The 20741-nt window shown below is 39.9% G+C and overlaps 1 long non-coding RNA gene and 1 pseudogene across 1 annotated transcript; both read left to right on the top strand.

Moving 5' to 3' along the window:
* The first annotated feature begins 2204 nt into the window (after positions 1-2204).
* On the top strand, positions 2205-2992 carry LOC121993934. Its single transcript, XR_006115497.1, has 3 exons — positions 2205-2250; positions 2338-2545; positions 2935-2992. It is a non-coding gene; the product is annotated as an uncharacterized LOC121993934 (long non-coding RNA).
* Positions 2993-15106: 12114 nt separating this feature from the next.
* On the top strand, positions 15107-15178 carry LOC121998966 (annotated as a pseudogene).
* Positions 15179-20741: the final 5563 nt, after the last annotated feature.

Here is a 20741-nt window from a genome sequence, read left to right as displayed (position 1 = left end):
GAGATGACGAGGGTATTGTTTATTTCCGAGGCAGATTGTGTGTGTCTCAGTCTCACCCGGTCATGGAGGAGTTACTTCAGGAGGCTCATCGTTCTAGATTTGCTATCCACCCAGGTGGGACTCGTATGTATCGCGATTTGAGACGTTCTTATTGGTGGAACGGCATGAAGAAAGACATCGCAGATTTTGTAGCTAGATGTCTTGTTTGTCAGCAGGTGAAGGCTGAGCACCAGAGACCTGCTGGTTTACTTCAGAGGATCCCTATTCCAGAGTGGAAGTGGGAGCATATTACTATGGATTTTGTGGTAGGACTGCCTAGGACTCGACGAGGCCATGATGCGATTTGGGTAATCGTTGATCGATTAACCAAATCGGCACACTTTTTAGCGATCCGGAAGACTGATTCTCTGGATCGATTAGCAGAGTTATATTGTCGAGAGATTATCAGATTGCATGGAGTTCCGTTGAGTATTATATCTGATAGAGACCCGCGGTTCACGTCCCGGTTCTGGCAGAGTCTGCAGCAGGCCTTGGGCACACAGCTCCGTTTCAGTATGGCATTCCATCCGCAGACAGATGGGCAGTCAGAGCGGACTATTCAGACTTTGGAGGACTTGCTGAGGTCTTGCGTTATGGATTTCGGAGGCAGTTGGGAGGACCACCTGCCATTAGTGGAGTTCGCCTACAACAACAGCTATATTTCGGCTATCCAGATGGCACCGTTTGAGGCGTTGTATGGTAGGTCTTGTCGGGCACCCGTCCTCTGGGAAGAGGTTGGGGAGGCCCAGTTGGTAGGACCTCAGAGAGCTCAGCAGGATGCAGAGTTAGTTCGCACTATCAGACGGAGGATGTCAGAGGCTCAGGACCGTCAGAAGAGTTATGCTGATCAGAGACGGAGACCCCTGGAGTTCTCTATTGGTGATCATGTATTTCTGAGGGTTTCACCCACGAAAGGGGTGAAGAGATTTGGTCTTCGAGGTAAGTTAGCTCCGCGATATATCAGGCCTTTCCAGATCTTGGAGAGGATTGGAGCAGTAGCTTACCGTCTGGCGCTACCACCATCTCTAGCTGGCATTCACGATGTATTCCATGTATCTATGCTAAGGAGATACGTATCCGATCCGGCACATGTTCTGTCAGATATATCTGTTCCTATTCAGCCTGATGTTACTTACGAGGAGGTTCCGGTGCGGATTCTGGACCACAGGGAGCGTCAGCTACGGAACAAGACTGTCCGACTGGTTAAAGTCGGATGGCAGTATCATTCTGACGAGGAGGCTACATGGGAGCTGGAGGATACGATCCGAGCTCGATACCCCCATCTTTTTACTTGAGGTATGTGGGTTAGAGTTTCTTTCAGCATTTATACTATTTGGTTATGTTATAGTGTTGGCTGTTGGTTATAGCGAAATTTGGGGACCAAATTTTTATTAGTAGGGGAGGATGTGAGATCTCGGAAATTTAAATAAATAGGGTTATTTCAAAAATAGCCTTATAGAATTTTTCCGGAATTGTTAGGAATTTTCTAGGAATTTTTCGGAGCTCGTACGACGAGTTTTGAGGGGATCAATTTCGGGTTCGGATAAAGCCTATTTGGGATACCCGTTTAAGTGAGGAAATGTTTTTATTATATAAATTCTTTTTCCTTATTTCCTCTCCTAAAACGCCGATTGCCCGAACCCTCTCCTTCCCCCGACTCTTCTCTGCCTCTCTCGCGGAGAAATCGACGCCGGCGGAAACCCTTCATCTTCAGCGATCGTTCTCATCGAGTCGCCAGAGGAGCACATCGCTAGCAGCTGATTTTCTGTTCTCCCCGGTTCCTTAGCGTCTCTGCTCTCGGCTATCTCTCTCATCTTCTCGACGTCGCAGGCGGAGATCGGGTCTTGGAGCGAGGTGGGAGGTCTGTCGCCTCCTTCAATCTCCGACGTCTCTTCTAATCGACTGCCCACGCCCCTGGATCGATCCAGATCCGCTCGATCCCCGGCATAGGTAAGCTAGCTTTAATCGGATCTTCCTCTTCTTTGGGTTTCCTCCGACTCGTGCCCTAGCACAGTCGATAATTCTTCTTCTTCTCTTGATTTTCGCCGAACCATGCCCTAGGTCCATCGCCGGTGCTTTTCCCTTTGGATCGTTGCTTTGTGAGAGCAGATCGCTGATCAAGAAGGGAGGTCTTAGCCCTAGCCTCGACCTTTCCTCTTCGACGTCGGCTTGGATCTACTGTCTTGTGTTCTAGCTTCCATTTCGCACACGGTAAGCTTCTCAATTAGGTTTTTCTTTAGGTTGCCTTGATGAATTTGGATCTTCTGTTCTTGATTCAAGCCGTAAGATGGTTTCTAGTAGGTTGTGCTGTTCTGGTGGTGGACAGCAGCTCGATCCGGGCAGAGAGGAGGCTCTGTTCCTTTTGATTGAGTGCTGTGGATTAGTATGCATGGTTGTGAGCTAGAGGTACTATCTTGTGGATGTGATCTTAGGTTCCAACAGCAGCTACCCTAACCGGCAGCTACACCTTTGGTTGTGATCTATTGGTGATCACCTTGGATTCGAGGTAAGGAATAGGATAATTGATCTTGTTGTAGATCATGTATTGAAATTGGATATTTGTTTGATGATCTTGTTCTAGATGAATTTGATTCATGTATTGGATTAGGAATGCATTGGATTAATCCATGATTAGTTAATGCATGTGTGTGGATTTAATTGTGTAGAAGAAATCTAATGAAATGGTTAGGGTTAGGGTAATTAACCTTAATCAACCGTTAGATTTCTAATCTAATTGGTGATTAGGGATTAGGTAACTAACCCTAATCGACCATTAGATTTAAATTGGTAAGTTGAGATTGTGGATTAGGGTTTTACCCTAATTTAGTGTTAGAGATTTTATTTAGCTATTCATGTGGATTTAGCTAAATAAAATATATATGTTATTTGACGCAGGAGTCTGATTTGAGACAGGCGTCTCGACGTTGACTTCGGATTTGGATTGTACCTTCTATTTGAGGCGGGTACCCTTTGACTTATCTTTTGATACTGTCTTATGATATGTATAGTTTATATATAGTTACTAGTGATAGGTGGTAGATTTATTTCTTCCCTGGTCTTAGCTAGTTGATACCTATCACATGCTTCATCTGTTAGTTGCTTTACTTCAGGATTGGATATTTACCTCTTGACATGTATATATATGTTCATAGAGATGCATATCTATAGTGCTCTACTCTACTGGATTAGTTGCTTTACATGTGTGATACATGCTCTTGGATTCATGATACTTACATCATTGTTATATGTGATGTCTTTGGGTTTATGCTGTTTATATCATGGTTATATATATGCGTTTACCTTTTTGGCACACACATATATGGAGGAGGCTATGTTCAGGTATGACATACTTAGCCTCATGCACCATCCCGCATGATTGCATGCTGGGCGATTGACGACTCCATTATTGTTGAGCTCGTCGGCCGGCTACACGGGCCTGCACACAACGTGACCACTGCATGGGTAGTGGCACAACACCCAGGGTGTGTATGGCAGTTGCTCTGTAGTGCTCCGCTGGTCCGCTCATGGGTAGTGTGACTGCAGCGTGGTAGCGGACAGGGATCCCTCCCCGTCATACCGGGAGTTGAGAGCGTTGCGCTCCCTCACTATGTTTGAGGTAGGAGGATAGGTGAACTCGACAACATCCCGCCCACTCGGTCACTCATCGGGGTAGTGACGACAGAGTGCACGTGTCAGCCCTACCTACTTGGTCTCGCCATCGCGTGTGAGACGACTAGCGTCAGGGGTGACCATGTCATATCGCATCATATGCATGTATTGCATTTATTGTGATTGTTGCATATTGGATGATGCACTTGGGTATCGCATATGATTGACATGCATACTGGATACATGCTTTTGTTTCGACTATCTTTATCTGTGTATGTCCACATTCATTCGCCAAGCCTCGCAGGTGTATGTTTATTTCAGTTATGCATTTCTTATTATTCTTGTCAGAATTACATGCTTCGTTACTCATTCCAGCTTTATTCACCATGACACTGTTATATTGTTAGAGACTGCATCAGAGGTCCTATGGTTTAGGAGACTGTACCTTAGGATATTACTGGTAGTTATATGTTGCTGTACATATCTATTGGATTACCTGCTGAGTTCTTTGAACTCACCCCGTTGTTATTATTTTTCAGGTTGAGGCCGTCAGGAGAGATTCCAGTCGCTAGCCCCGTTATCGCGAGGATTTTCTTTGTTGGATTATATTTTGCTTTTGCATCTTATATACTTGTATTGTGGGTTTGTATTGTGGACTTTACATTGAACATTCGAGTTTACTACTATTGTTTTCCGCTGCAGATATTTTCATTACTTCGTGGATTTGGTTTTTCTTCGATGTAGTGGAGTAGGATGTGTACATATATTTTCGAGATTTTATATCGTCTTTCCTTATTAAACTGCGTGGATTGATTATATGTTGAATTATGTGGAATGTTGATATAAACTGCGTGGCTTGTTCTTTTGTATTGTATTATTCCGGCCGTGTGTGGCCGAGGTATGGAGATATATGTATACTGAGCTTCATATTGTCCGCCGTACAGGGGAGATGCTGCCGAAATTTCTTCGGACAGGGACTACCTGGGGCGTGACAGGTTTGGCCTGATCAGTCAATCGAACTTGCTGATCGGTCGACCGACAAAGGCCAACTCAGAGCAGATATCAGTTCAGACCAAAATAGAGCAGGGTCCGATCAAAACTTGATAGGTCGACCGAACCATGATGACTCAGTACAGTTTAGATCGAGCAGAAGCAAAGAAGGAAACTAAGCTGATCGATCAACTGAACTAGGAGATCGGTTGACCGAACAATCACCTCATCAATGCAGCATTAAGTGCCAATCTTGGCGAACAGGGAAATTCTCTATTTGGTCGATCGAAAAAAGTGATCGGTCGACTGAAAACTTTAATGTCATTAAATGCCGAAGATCGAATCTGCATCAGATCTTAGCAAATATAGAAGGGAGCTGGTTCGATCGATCGAACCTAGGGATTAGTCGACCCAACGTCGATGACTCTTTTAAAAGTGAGCTCGAGGTTTGAGGCTGTGCAACAAAATCTATTTGGTTCGAAGTTTATCTTTGTGGTAGATACTGTTGTTTGTGTTACTACTCTACAACTCATCTTCATGCAAGCAACTACTTCGTTCAAGTACCAACCACGCTTCATCTTCCATATAAGTGTCGGTATACTTTTATTTTAAAGCTTGCATTGTACTAAACTCACATAAGATAGTAGGTTGTTACTATCTTATATTCTTACAATTGTACATACTGCTTCTTTTTGAGGTTTTCAGAAAGAAGAGTTTTAGTGGATTGCCCATCGGTGCGATCAAGGATCGCGGGCCATGGAGTAGAAGTCAACATAGGCTTCGAACCAAGTAATCGAATTGTGTTTTCTATTTTCTGCTGCACGACTTTGATTTAAATGATTAAAAGAAAAGTTTTAAAAGCACGATATTCACCCCCTCCCTTTTATCGTACTCTTTTGATCATATATCAGAGAGTTTAAGTTAGGCTTTCATATGTATTTGATATGTGTTTAAGTCTTGTAGGACTTGGTGAAACACATGAGCAAAAGCTTATCCGAGGGCTCGGATCCTTAAGTCGGTGAAGGATGGTGTGGAAGACATCTGAGGGACCGTCGGATGAGGAGCAATGGAGTGGAGCCAAGAGAAGTGAATTTCAAGGTAACATGAAGGATGGCACGAAGAGGAACTGCGGGCTCGGTTGCATCTGAGGGATGAAGGCTAAGAAAGAGGGCTTCAAGGGAGACTCCAGAAAGGATGAGTATGTGTAAATGTAAGGTACCAGTTGACTATTGCTTGGACCAGTCGACTGGTCCAAATTAACGAAGAGCACAGAAAGGTTTTGTGCTCGTCGGCTGCGAAGACCAGTCGATTGGTGTTGACACAAGTCGATTGGTATATGGCCATTGGCAGAAAATGAGTTATGTAGAGAGCCATTGGTTGTGTCTAACGGCTACATCAGTCGACTAGTGCATGGACCAGTTGACTAATTCCGAGTTAATTTGATATTGTGATCAACTCTCTCCTCTTATTTAAGGGAAGCCTTGGGGCATGAAGGAGGTTATTCATGCTTGTTGAATAACTCCTAAGTCTTTGCCCAAAGCTTCTAAGTCTTTCTCTTCCTCCTAAACCTAAGTTCCATCTTGTAAGAGGAAGAGAGCTTTGTGAGAGGTTGTACTCCACTGATAAGAAGTAAGATCTAGCCGGAGATTGCCAGGGACTAATCCACCGAAGGATTAAGGGTTCGTCCACCTCAAGGACAAGCCGTGGAGTAGGAGCAAGCAATCTATGAACCACGTAAAGGAATCATGTTAGCATTTGTGTTCTTTCTTGTTTGTTTTCATTTACTTTGTTTTAGTATATTCGGTGATGCACTAACCTTCTTGTAGAGAATTAATCGACTTGGGGGTGACTTAGCTACTCAACCCCCCTTCTAGCTGGCCACAAGATCCTCAACAATACTATCATCCCAATCCATTCTGATGCTATGTTATAGGATTTAGTAAACCTTTTTAACTAACCATTCTAAACTAAGAAAAAAGTAAACCTAATTCTAAGTATGCAAAGTAGGTTAATCAAGTTAGTTGAACAGTCTTTCTATCTGCTCCTCCTATGTCATAGCTTAGATATGGTCTATCTAAGTAATTAATTTGACTCTTAGGGATCAAATAGTGATTTGGTTTGGATTTGTAACTTAGATCTAGATTTTGTGAGTTGATAAACTTATTAATAATATTATCTAGTTTATCAATTTTATTTTTTAAAAGATTGTTTTGTTCTTCTAGTTTTCTAAAATTTAATTTTGTATTTAAGTTTTATTTCTTATTTTTATTTTCTAAATTTTTCATTAAATTTTATTTATTGTTAATTAACTTTAGATAATTATTTTGATTTAAATTATCTTGAGTAAAATTTTTTTTTATTAACTAGATCTATGTCTTGATTAATATTTGGGTTGATTTGATCAATTTTAGTAACATTTGGATTATTTAAAATTTTATTAACTAAATTATTTTTATTAAATAATATTAGTATAGGATTTTCATGCTTTTTCATAGTACAACAGGAAAGATTTAAAGCATGTAAATGTTCATTTAAAATAAATTGATTTACCATAATTGCTCCCCCTAAATCCTTGGGTCTTCTCTCCAGACATTGAAATTTGTAATGTCTCATTCTTTTGAAACATTGGATATGGTCCTTCCTTTTCCAGACTCTAAGCATTAGTTCCTCCTTTCCCTTTGGTTGTGCAGATCAGTTCATAAGACATTTACTTTTGTAGTGCCTTTCTTTACTGCACTTAAAACAAGTTATGTAATCTTTAAATTTGGAATTGACAATGTTACCTTTTCAATCCTTGATAAAATTCTCCCCCTTGATTATTGTCATCTCAAATTTAGGCTTAGACACTTGTTCTAACAAGAGTTCAGATCCATCAGCTTCCTCCTCAGCCATTAGTGCAAAGAAGTTGATCTGGTCTTGCTCTTTTGTATCTGACTCTAAGGATAGCTCTCCAAATTAGAACTCTGGTTCGAACTCACTTTTTCCATGATCTTCTAGTTTTGAAGAAGTCTCGTGAAGCTCAATCACTTTGGTCCACAACTCAAATGCATTCTTGTAATTTTATAATTGAACAAAATTTCATTAGGAAAAATATTTATTAATATATCCATTACCTTTGTGTTCGCTTCTGAGTTTCGAGATAGTTGTTTCATTGCAATCTAGATATCGAAATTATTGCTTCCCATGAAACATTCCATCATTTACCTCCAGTAATTGAAATAGACTTGATTGTACGGTGGAGGTTCATAGATGCTTCACCCTTCTTAATATGTCAATGACATTCTTACAAGAAAAAGATAGAAAATAAATTTTCAAGACTTTCATCTTGGGATTAGCAGTGCGGGATAAAGAATAAAATATTACTTAAGAATTTATGAAAACACATTTAAAGAAAAAAGATTTTTTTAAAAAAAATTGCTCGAAAAATGATTAAGTAATTTCAGATCTACCAAGTTGTTACGTAACCGCAAGTGCACGATTTCATCGTCAGTAATAAAAAGATTATCGATCCCACAAGGACTAGTTATAAGCACTAGAGATGTCTGACAACGAATTAGCTAAACAATCGACAAAGGAAACGAATGTACTAAGTAGCAACTCGAAATAGAAATAGAAAAGCAAATGTAAGAACTTGGATTTTATAAGAGTTCTAGGAGTTCGGTTTCTTTGTAAGGTGATCTACAAATTCTTATCCTCAATTGCCATGCATTTGCAGGAAGTTACCGATTTTCTCCTATAGAAGTCAACCGGCAAGGAACTTTTATCTATACCTCTAGTAATTTAATAGTCATGATCCCTATGAAGTCCATTAGCGGGGCAGCCTATCACTAACGCCCCTCGGTCATACAACATAGACACACATCACCATTCAATCCACATAAAGGCATAGGGGATAAATGCACTTAACTATTTCACCTTCTTGTAGAGACTAGCTTCACCTTTTAAGGTGATCCCCTAGATATCCGTTAGTGGAGCAGCATGTTACTAGCACCCCTCGATCATATGATCTAGGAAATCCTCCTACAAGATCCACAAGTATCACAAACATCCAATCAAGCATGGTAATTAGATCCAAACACAACAATCCGCACAAGATCAAATAGATACAAAATATAACAACATCATTGAGATAAGAAATTGTCATATCCATGAGATTCTTATATCAAATCACACCACAAATACTCCCTTAGTCCTAGAAGAATGAATCTACTCCATAATATAAAGATAGAGATATAAAGACAAAGAGATCATAAACATTTCAATCCCAGTCAAGAGAAGAGATTAGAAATACTTATCTAGCGATGAGAAGTGATCTTCGGAACCAATCCCTAACTTCTGGAGTTGAATTGGAGATGGAAATGGCTTTGGAACCCTGGATCAAGACTGTAGAAGGTGAAGGTTGGCCCTAAACTTGATCTCCCCAAAAGGGAGAGCCCCCTTCCCTTTGAAAGAGGAAGAAACTCCTTTATATAAAGCAGGGCGCGGGCACCACACGGCCCGTGCCACAGCCGTGTGGCCCACACGACCCCAACTGCTTTACTCTCGGTCAAGGTCACACGGTCGTGTGGCCTTCACATGATCATGCACTGCTCTGCCACTGGCTGGCTCACACGACCAGTGTGTGGCACATGGCCTGGAAATTCTTGGCCTCTGGATACCTTGCACGGTTATGTGGCACACACTGCCCAGGCTTGCCTCTTCTCTGGAAATGTTACACGACCATGTGTAGATGTTTCTTGGGTCGTGTAGATCTACATGGCCTCGTGCTACTAGGGTGACACGATCGTGTGGATCAACACGACCATGTCAAGCTCATCCTCTGCTGAAGCTACACGGCCTGCCTACTCCACACAGCCATGTCAAGCTCCTCCTCTACTGAAGCTACACGGCCTGCTTGCTCCACACACCCAAGTTCATTTTCCTCCCTGCTCCTTTGGCATGGCCATGTGGCTCACATGGCCAGTGTTGTCTTCCTTTGCTTGTTAGCTGGATCAACCATGAACATTATTTCTTCTCCAAATTCAATTCCTGAAGACAAAAAATACACAAGAGCGGATTTTCGAACAAAGAAGAGTATTTATGCTGAAAGTAAAGCAAAGAGTATAAAAATGCATAGACAAAGCATGCGTAAAATATGTGAATGTGCATCAAAACATGCTAAACAAGTCTATAAATCTACGCACATCACACCCCCAAACTTATATCTTTGCTTGTCCTCAAGTAAAATACCGCAATCTAAACTCATGTGTTCTATAATGCATCATAATCCCTAGTGTACTTTCTTAACTCTATCTACAAGTTTCATTGATAAACATGATCATGGAAATAACTCAAGTATGGCCTAAGCATAAGTTTCTTGTGCACAGTGCAATAAGTAACACAAACTCTTCAAGTTTCAATCGTTGCCCTAGTCAAGTCGTCATCCAATCGGGTTCCTAATGTTCCCGATGATGGGAACTTACCTGCCACACACTTGGTTCATATTTCTCAATCAACCCAAGGTCTCAAAGGCATGCTCAATATCAAGAGAAATATAAAAGTCATTTCCCCAGTAACCTAATTCGGTCTCAAAGGGGTAACTTGCTTGTTCCCACTCACGACAACTATTTTTTATATCCCTTATTCATCATTTTTTTAATTTATTTAGTGATTGCAAGATGCAAGACTTGAACACAAATGCATATAAGTGTAAATATTGGGATATTTTGATTTTTCCAAATGAGCTTACATGACTCGAGTATCATCCAGTAACCAAGATGTAATTTGAGAAATCACCATGAGAACTAAGTACTAAAAAAATAGGATGAATCATGACTATTCCAATGATATCAACTATTCAAGCTCAAGTAAAGTTATAATAAAATCCTTAAGGTTAAGCCAAAACTTGACTTTGTTTCCATACAATACTTAGCTCATATCATGCTACTTAAGATAGAGAAAAGATGTACACTAAACATACTAGTATTATATCCAAAAGATCATGAATCAAGATATAAATGTCAAACAATTTTACTCTTAGACAAGTCAACAGGAGTGAGGAATGATGTTCTCAATATGCCACATGTTTCAAAAAAGATCATCAAGTGACAGTAAAAAATAAGCCAAGCAAACAAAACAAAGAAAAAGTAAATGCAAGACATAAGCAAAAAAAAACTAAATGCAAGCAAAGCAAAAAGAAAAACTGAAAATTTAAAAAAAAAATCATAAATTTCAGGTTGCATACACCCCCCCCCCCCACCCCAGATTTAAACTTTTCATCGTCCCGATGAAATCAATATCGTGGTGATGGAGGTAGAGGGCGGGGAAATGGAGGTCTACGCGGGTGGCCAATAGGAAAACTAGGAAAACCAAAAGTCTCGCTCAGGATCCTATGATATTCATAGAGGGCATCAACTTGTTGACGCGTAACGGTCATGCCCTCTATTAACTCTCTCATTCTAGCTTGATCAGTATCATAATCCTGGACAAATTCAGCCACCTAACCCTAAAAGTTCCTCATGAACTGAAAATGATCTTGCACCTCTCTATACTGGTCTTCAGACAAGGTGAAGCGACCCTCCAACATTACTCATTGGGCCTCTTATTTCTCATGAAGCGGGTCTAGAGAGGTATGAAAATTTGAAAAATCAAATCTGGAGTGACCTGTACCATAGGCAAAAGAGTTCCTAGCAAGTTCCGGATGTTCGGACGGCTGTAGGTGTCCAGATGACGAGGGCTCAAGGTGGGGCTCAGTGTCTTTGGACAAGGAAGGGACATTCTCGGGATCTAAATCAGTGATCACCCAATTAGCAGGGTTTCGAACAGAGGTCCACTCGGGATAAGGAAGGGGTAAAGAGAGCCCATCATTTTTGGGAAAGGGAAACCCATTCTCATCCCGACAAATCATCTTCATGGCAAGACATGCATCGATATTGATCATGTCATTGCCATGAATGACTTCTAACTCATCCAGATCACAACCCAGATTTATAACTATTTGGGTAATCAATCCACCAAAGACAATCAATCCCGAGGATGCTTTCCCGGCTCTTACTAGGTTTTGCAAAAAATGAAAATTGGAATCAAAGTCAACCTTATGTAACATAGCCCATAGAGCATAAAATTTCACTTTCCTAATGACTCCGTCGCTTTCCCCTCTACCAAAAATAGTTTTACTCATAACTCAGTGTAAGTATCTAAAGATGGGGTTTTGCATATAGGAAGCTTTAGCTCTAGAAGGCTCATAAGGTTGATCCAATCCTGTGATTAAATTTAAAAAAAAATCCAATTAAATCTAGGGTCAAACCTGTGAGAGCCGCCAGTAGACAAACCAAAATAATTATAGAAGTCACTAAATGTTCACTGAATTTCTTGATTCATTAACCTAAAAGTAATTTTGCCAATATGATCATCTTCATTTGAATAGTGGACATCTAATAAGCCTAAGAATTCAAGTATAATTCATGGGTATGTATGAAGATGTGTGTACATAATATCGTTCTAATCTAGAGAACTAATCATCCAATATACATCATCTCTAATTCCTAAAACGTTTAAAATAGTGGGTCCATGTATCATGTACACACAACCTTCCTTGTGATAAGAATATCAAATCTAGCTTTATGATCCTCATTTCTAAAAATAATATTGAATTCATTATCGTTACCTTCGTCGCGTGCCCTCCATTTGCCTTTCCCCTTTACGACATTCTCCTTGCCCTTTTCCTTTGATGGATCCTTTTCTCAGCTTGAACCACCACTTCCTTTTCGAAGTTTCTTCAAAATGTTGTGCATGATGTCGAGTTCCAAGGGGAAAAGTGTTGTTTCTTTGGAGAAGTGAGATCTTGAGAGAATGGTTCTTGAAAAATAGGTTCTTAGGGAAGGAAGTTGTAGATCTTGAGGGTACGAGAAGAGAATTTCTGTTTAGATCTAAATTTGAATGTAGTTTATTTGGAGAAGAATAATTGAGAGATCTAGATCTAAGAAGTTAAGAAGGAAAGTTGAAGAGTTAGACAGAAAAATTGACTTGGGGGTGTGGTCGACACAGCCAGGTTGAGATGCTCCACACGGTCGTGTAGATCTACACGACCCAAACAGTCCTCCTTTTGATCAGATTCACACAGTCGTACCAAATGGCACGGGCAGTGCCATCTCTTCCTCGGCTAGGCTCACACGGTCGTGTGTGACACACAGCCTCCTTCTTCTCCTCCTTTGGAATTTTCACACGGTCGTGTGGAATCACACGACCTTGTCCTTTTTCTTCTTGGGTGAACTCACACAACCAGTGTGAGTCACACGACCTTGTGCTTCTCCACCTCTATAAGTGTCACACGGCCATGTATGTCACACGGCCGAGTTCTCCTCCTTCTCTAGAAATGTCACACGACTGTGTTCAGTACACGGTCGGGCTCTGTCAAGACCAAAAAAATCTACATTTCCTCTTTTCTGACTTCTCCAATGCCTCCATGCCCATGAAATAATCATGGCTAGCTCATAGAAGTTATGTTCAACCTGAAGACAAAAACAACAACGGATTAAAAACACTAACTAATGAAAAAGAAAACTCAAATTGAATCTAATAAGAGAACCCTTAGGTTGCCTCCCAAGAAGTGCTTGTTTAAGGTCATTAGCTCGACCTCATTTCCATTTTCACGGCTATACCCAAGGAGATACGAATTTCTCTCCTAGGGTTGAGTGTGCTCCTTCTTCCCTCATTCTTTCCCTCAGAGGGCAGATGTATTTTTCATTTTTAATGGGAGGCCTTCTCCCAATGCTTACCGGATCATGTTCTTCGTCCGGCGGCCTCCCATGAGGATGGAAGTTCCAATCCTCAAATTTGTAAGCATTTTCCCTACTGTAAACACTCTCTAGAAAAGAAGAGATATGGTTAGAAGAATTAGATAGATCATATTCCAACCTTTCCTTTCCGATTACCAATGAAAATTTATGATTTTTCACATCAATTATTGCTCCAGCTGTTGCAAGGAAGGGTCTTCCCAATATGATTGGAATTTTCGGATCTTCTTCCATGTCAAGAACCACAAAATCTGTGGGAACAACACTCCCACCAATCTCTATCGGCACATCTTACACAATACCCATAAGGTACCTGCAAGAATGATCAGCTAATTGCAGTGCCATGGTAGTAAGTTTAAATTTTTTGAGCCCTAGCTTATTACAAATTGAGTATGGAATGAGGCTAACACTTGCCCCCAAATCACAAAAAGCCTTCTCTATAAATTCATCTCATATAGTGCAAGGTATATAAAAGCTTCATGGATCTTGGAGCTTCAGGGAAGTGTTCTTCTCAAATAAAGCGCTACATTCTTTAGTAAGAGCTATGGTCTCGATGTCTCCTTTTTTTCTTTTGTTGGACATAATATCCTTCAAAATTTGGCAAACTTCGACATTTGTTGAATTGCATCAATCAGAGGTACCTCAACACAAATATCTTTAACTTTATCCAGAAATCTGCCAAACTCTTCATCTTTCTTCATCATGACTAATCTTTGAGGAAAAGGGATTACTTGGATTTAAAGGTAAAGTGGAAGAGTCTCTTCAACCTTCTTGGTACTCTCCTCTTCATCTTGAAACTGAATTTGTTCAAGTGTTGGAGAAGAGAGCTCTTCTTGAATTTTCATCTCTTTTGGAGCAATCACTTGAGGATCTCCCAACGTCCGTCTACTCCTAAGTTTAATTTTGTTGCAGTGTTCCATTGGGTTGACATTAGGTTCACCTAGGAATTGTCCTAATGCTCTTGAAGGTGATGAAGCTATTTGGGCAATTTGGCTATCTTATATTTTCTGGAGCTTCTCTGCATTATCCATTCTCTGAGTGAGTAGCTTGATCTCTTGCTTCATTTCATTTTGATTAGAAATAACTTTTTTAATAATTTTCTCCAATTTATAAAATTGATAGTCTTGAGAAGATTATTATTGATAGCCTTGTTGTCCAAGCTGATAGCTCGGTCTAACCCCTGTGGATGGTCCTTATTCTTGATTATTTCTATAAGAGAAATTTGGATGATTCTTCCAACCAAGGTTGTATGTGTTGGAGTATGGATTATTCTGTTTCTGATTGTAACTCATGATAGCATCACATTATTCTAATTGATTGATTTGTGCAGAAATAGCTCCTAAAGGACATGAGTATTGAGAATGATCTGAGTTTCCACAAGTTTCACAAACACATACTATGCAGAATTTGTTCCCATATTTTCCAATTTTTTAGTAAGAGCATCTAATTTTAAAGACATCAAAGTAATTGTATCTACATCAAATTTTCCTAATGCTTTAACTGGGTTTGGATATAAATATCCTCCACTTCTTTCTGTTGCCCATTGATGATAGTTTTTCACTACACTCTCAATAATGTCCTCGGCCTCATCTAAACTTGTATTCATAAGTGTCTCTCCAGCTGCAGAATCTAAAGACACCTTAGTATGATTGTTGATGTCGTTATAAAAAGTATGTAGAACTAGCCATTTTTCTAAACCATAATGTGGGAATTGTCTGAGTATATTGTTGTATCTATCCCATGCTTCAAATAACGATTCTGAGTCTGACTGTCTGAAGCTTGCAATTAGATTTCTCATATGAGCGGTCTTACTTGGAGGATAGAATTTATCAAGGAATTGTTGCTCACATTGCTCTCAAGTGGTTATGCTATTAGTTGGTAAAGAGTTCAACCATTGTTTTGCGCTATCTCTTAAAGAGAATCCAAATAATAATAATTTCACTGCTTCCGATGGAACACCATTCATCTTAATGGTATTGCAGATTTCATAGAAAGTTTCAAGATGTTGATTTGGGTCTTCGTGTGGTCCACCTCCATACTGATTTTGTTGTACCATAGTGATTATTGCAAACTTGATCTCAAAATTGTTGGCTTCAATAGATGGTCTTGTGATACTAGAACGAATCCCTCTAGCATACGATGTTGCATAATCTTTCTATGGTTTGTTTGCCATATTAGATTGTTCTTGTTCTTCTTGATTTCTTTGCAACATCTTCCTCCTATGAAAAGTTCTATCAATCTCTGAATCAAGAGGTAACAAAACTCCTGCAAGGTTAGATCTTCGCATGCAAAGAACAAGATCACAAGTAACAAAATTTTCTCTTTGCTTGAAAAGTAAGGAAAAATTGAACTTAAATTCTGAAAATATAAAATGTAGAATTTGAATTGCAACAAGATAAATTGCAGGAAAAGTAATCAGAAATAAAAGATAAGGTTGAGGAAACAGAATTTCCAAGATTAGTTATATAGAAAAGAAAAGAAAAGTCTAGTCTAACTCAAATGATTATCTCTAATGTTATAGACACAGTCCCCGGCAACGATGCTAAAAACTTGTTACATAACTGCAGGTACACGGTTTCATCGTTAGTAATAAAAAGATTATCAATCCCACAGGGACTGGTTATAAACACTAGAGATGTCTCACAACGAATTAGCTAAACAATCGACAAAGAAAGCAAATGTACTAAGTAGCAACTAAAAGAAATAGAAAAGCAAATGTAAGAACTTGGGTTTTATGAGAGTTCTAGGAATTCGGCTTCATTGTAATATTTATCAATATAAGGTGATCTATGAATTCCTATCCTCAATTGCCATGCTTTGTAGGAAGTTATTGGTTTTCTCCTACAGAAGGCAACCGGTAAGGAACTTTTATCTATATCTATAGTAATTTAATAGTCATGATCCCTATGAAGTTTGTTAGCGGTGCAGACTGTCACCAACGCTCCTCGGTCATACAACATAGAAACACATCACCATTCAATCCACATAAAAGCATAGGGGATAAATGCACTCAACTATTCCACCTCCTTTTAGAGACGGGCTTCACCTTTCAAGGTGATCCCCTAGATGTCCATTAGCGGGGAAGCTTGTCACTAGCACCCCTCGGTCATACGATCTAGGGAATCCCCCTACAAGATCCACAAGTATCACAAACATCCAATCAAGCATGGTAATTAGATCCAAACACAACAATCCACACAAGATCAAATAGATACAAAACATAACAACATCATTGAGATAAGAAATTGGCATATCCATGAGATTCTTACATCAAATCACACCACAAATACTCTCTTAGTCCTAGAACAATGAATCTACTCCATAATATAAAGATAGAGATCTGAAGACAAAGAGATCATAAATATTTCAATCCCAATCAAGAGAAGAGAATAGAAATGCTTATCTAGCGATGAGAAGTGATCTTTGGAATTAATCCATAGCTTCTGGAGTTGAATCGGAGATGGAAATGGCTTTGAACATTGGATCAAGGCTGTAGAAGGTGAAGGTTAGCCCCAAACTTGATCTCCCCAAAAGGGAGAGCCCCCTTCCCTTTGAAAGGGGAAGAAACCCCTTTATATAGAGCAGGGCACGGGCACCACATGCCCCATGCCACGGTCGTGTGGCACACACGGCTCCAACTTCTTTGCTCTCGTCCAAGGTCACACGGTCGTGTGGCACACACGGCTCCAACTTCTTTGCTCTCGTCCAAGGTCACACGGTCGTGTGGCCTTCACATGATTGTGCACTGCTCTGCCACTGGCTGGCTCACACGACTAGTGTGTGGCAAACGACCTGGCAATTCTTGGCCTCTGGATACCTTGCACAGCCATGTGGCACACACGGCCCAGGCTTGCATCTTCTTTGGAAATGTTGTACGACCATGTGGAGATGTTGCTTGGGCCATGTAGATCTACACGGCCTCGTGTTACTGGGGTGACACAGCCGTGTGGATCCACACAGCCATGTCAAGCTCCTCCTCTGCTGAAGCTACACGACCTGCCTGCTCGACATGGGCATGTCAAGCTCCTACTCTGCTAAAGCTACACGACCTGCCTTCTCGACATGGGCATGTCAAGCTCCTCCTCTGCTAAAGCTACACGACCTGCCTGCTCCACATGACCAAGGTCATTTTCCTCCATGCTCCTTTGGCATGGCCATGTGGCTTACATGGTCAATGTTGTCTTCCTTTGCTTGTTGGCTGGATCAACCACGAATATCATTTCTTCTCCAAATTTGACTCCTGAAGATAAAAAATACACAAGAGCAGATCTCTGAATAAAGAAGAGTATTTATGTTGAAAGTAAGGTAAAGAGTATAACAATGCATAGACAAAGCATGCGTAAATATGTGAATGTGTGTTAAAACATGCTAGATAAGTATATATAATCTACACACATCACAAGCTTTGATACCAATTGAAGGATCGAAGAATGCGATAGAGGGGGTGGGGATGAATATCACACGTTAAAAATTTCTTTCCGTATCGTAAAAACAATCAAAGTAAGCAGCAGAAAATAGAATAAGAAAAATGACTTGAGTGGTTACTTGGTTCGGAGCCTATGTCTACTCCTACTTCAAGACCCACGATCCTTGATCGCACCGTTGGGCAATTCACTATAATTCTTCTTTCCAAAACCTTCAGAAAGAAGCAATTCGTACAATGAGTAATATAAGATAGTAACAGCCTACTATCTTATTGAAACTACATACAATACAAGCAATATAAAATTGCACCGACAATAAATGAAAGATGAAGCTCAGTCAACACTTAATTGAACTAGTAGCTTGCTTGAAGATGAAGTGCAAAGTAGCAGCACGAGCATCTTGCACAGAGATGAACTAGAGAATTGATTTGTTGCTGAGCCTCAGACCTCGAGCTCTTTTTATAAGAATGATCAACGTTCGATCGACCAATCCTTGGGTTCAGTCGACCAAACTCGCTCCCTTCCTTCATCGCTAAGATCCAATCTTGGGCATTGATGACATTGAATGATTCGGTTGACCGATCACCTTGTTCGGTCGACCGAACGATGAACTTTTCCCGTTTGTCAAGATTCTTCATTAATGCTCCTTTAATGTGATGATCATTCGATCGACCGATCCTCTGGTTCGGTCCACCGATCAGCCAGGTTTCCTTCTCTGCTTCAGCTCAGTCTGATCTGTGCCATATCATCAAGGTTCGGTCAAACAATCCTCTTGTTCGGTCGACTGATCAGACTTGGATCAAACTTTGCTTTGTTCTGCTCTAATCTGATATTTGGTCTGAGTCCACTTGGTTCAGCTGACCGATCCCTAGGTTTGGCAGACCGATCAGGCTGGATCTACAAAGCAGTGTTAGATAATATAATCCTGTAAAATAAAGGTCAACACAATAATATTATATTTGATGTATGAGTAGTATTAGAAGTAGAACTGTTTTGATCTCAACTTATAAACCTTCTCGATTTCTTCAGTTGGATCAACGACTTAGGGTTTGTTCCATTCCGGAACACGACCTCACTGTCGCTCCTCCAGTTGCTTACCTCAACCTATCTACCAAACATGGTCCTCCAGACTTGTTTGTGTTAGGACTATTGGTCGGCTAGAAGGGAGGGTGAAAATCCCTGTACAAAAATAAAACAACCCTTTTCGGACTTTAAAAGAACACTTGCATAAAATAATTAAATAAACTGAAAAAAGTAGAGGCTCAGAGGATTTACTTTGTTATAACCAGGGAAGTTGTTAATCCAAGGAATAGAGTAGCACTAAATTCTCCTTCAGATGGAGAAGCCTCTTTATAGCAGTGTAAGCACAGAAAATGAGAAGCTAAACTAGAAAGGAAAGCGCACAAGTGTTGTTTCAATAATTGCTTATTCTATCTTGGCTTCTAGACCAAGGTATTTATAGCCTTGGTCGAGGCACTTGGAAGGGTTCCAGGCACCTGGAGAATTCTATCCTGACGCATCGGTCAAAGTCCATGTCGATCATGATAAATTTTGGGTTCCGAGCGCCCGAAAGGGTTCTGAGCACCCGGAGTCCAGGCGTCCGGAATGGGTCCGGGCCTTCTACTTCGATGCTGCTCGGCTCGTTCGGGTCTTCCGCTCTGACTCCGCTCGCTTGAGTGATTTCGGCCATCCGGAATAGGGCTCACCCGAACCCAACTTCCGGCCTTCTCGAGCAACCTTCCGCTCCGGCTTCTCGTCTCTCAGAAACTCAGCGCGCCTCCTTCTCGTCCGCCCGCATACTCTTCCGCAACACCTCATCCCTCAAATGTACCAAACCCGTCGGCTCTCTCCCATGTCGTCCTTCTCGCTAGCTGCATATTTTGCTCGATTTCTTGTGCTCCTAAGCTCCTGTACACTTAGACACAAGGGTTAAACACAACAGGATCTAACTTAATTTGTTTGATCACATCAAAACTACCTTGGGGTACCAATAATCTCCCCTTTTGGATGTGAGCAACCCAAGTTAAGTTAGGGTAAACTAACATAAATATAAAGGTAATTAGAGTAAAAAAAATATAATTTTAATCTTCCAATCTACCTCCCCCTAGACTTAATCTTTTTCTTCTCCCCCTTTGTTCACATAAAAAATGGGGTACCAAGAAAAATCTAAGGGTAAGTCTGATTTTCAAATTTTAAAAAAAAACTTATCAAGTTTTAAAAATTATTTTGAAAAAAAATTTGCAATAAATTTAGAAACTTTAAGTGTTGCAAAAATAATTTCTAAGTAAGAAAATTTCAAGCAGAAAAGTTTTCTAATTTTGTTAACAAAAAATTGTGCAATGTATAAAATAAATTTTGGTAAAGTAAAGTTTATAAAATAACTTAAAAACTTTAAGTTAAATAGATTTAAAAAAATAAGAAAATTTTCTAAGTTAGACAAATTTGTAGAGAAAATTTTGAGAACCTTCCAAAAAAATTGAGTAACTATTTAAAGCATTATCTAATTTCAATTTTAATGTTCTATCAGTTTGTCAATTAAATATTTAATTTCAATATTTAGCTTCCAGGCTGTGGCGAGGCACTAGGCCTTCTTGGTTATTGGAGCAACAACCACTTTCTAGACAAAGCCTCATAAGGAAATTAAATGTTTAATGTACTCTTTGAAAGCCCTATGTCCAATTTTAATTAAGACAAGTCTTTGGAACCCAATATAAGTTTCAGCCAACTAGATTGATTAAAAATCTTCTGGGTATATATTTCTTTGAAATTTTCTTAACTTGTCCTTTGTGATATTTAAAATACCAGTTCAAATTATATCTTTTATTTTTTGATTAAACAAACATGCATGATTTTTCAAATAATTCATTTTGTAAATTACCATTCTCCAATTTTATTTTATCAAATT

This window comes from Zingiber officinale, chromosome 6A, assembly GCF_018446385.1.
Source record: "Zingiber officinale cultivar Zhangliang chromosome 6A, Zo_v1.1, whole genome shotgun sequence".
NCBI lineage: Eukaryota > Viridiplantae > Streptophyta > Magnoliopsida > Zingiberales > Zingiberaceae > Zingiber > Zingiber officinale.
Note: the sequence above shows the minus strand (reverse complement) of the source record. Positions and strands in the feature narration are given on the sequence as shown.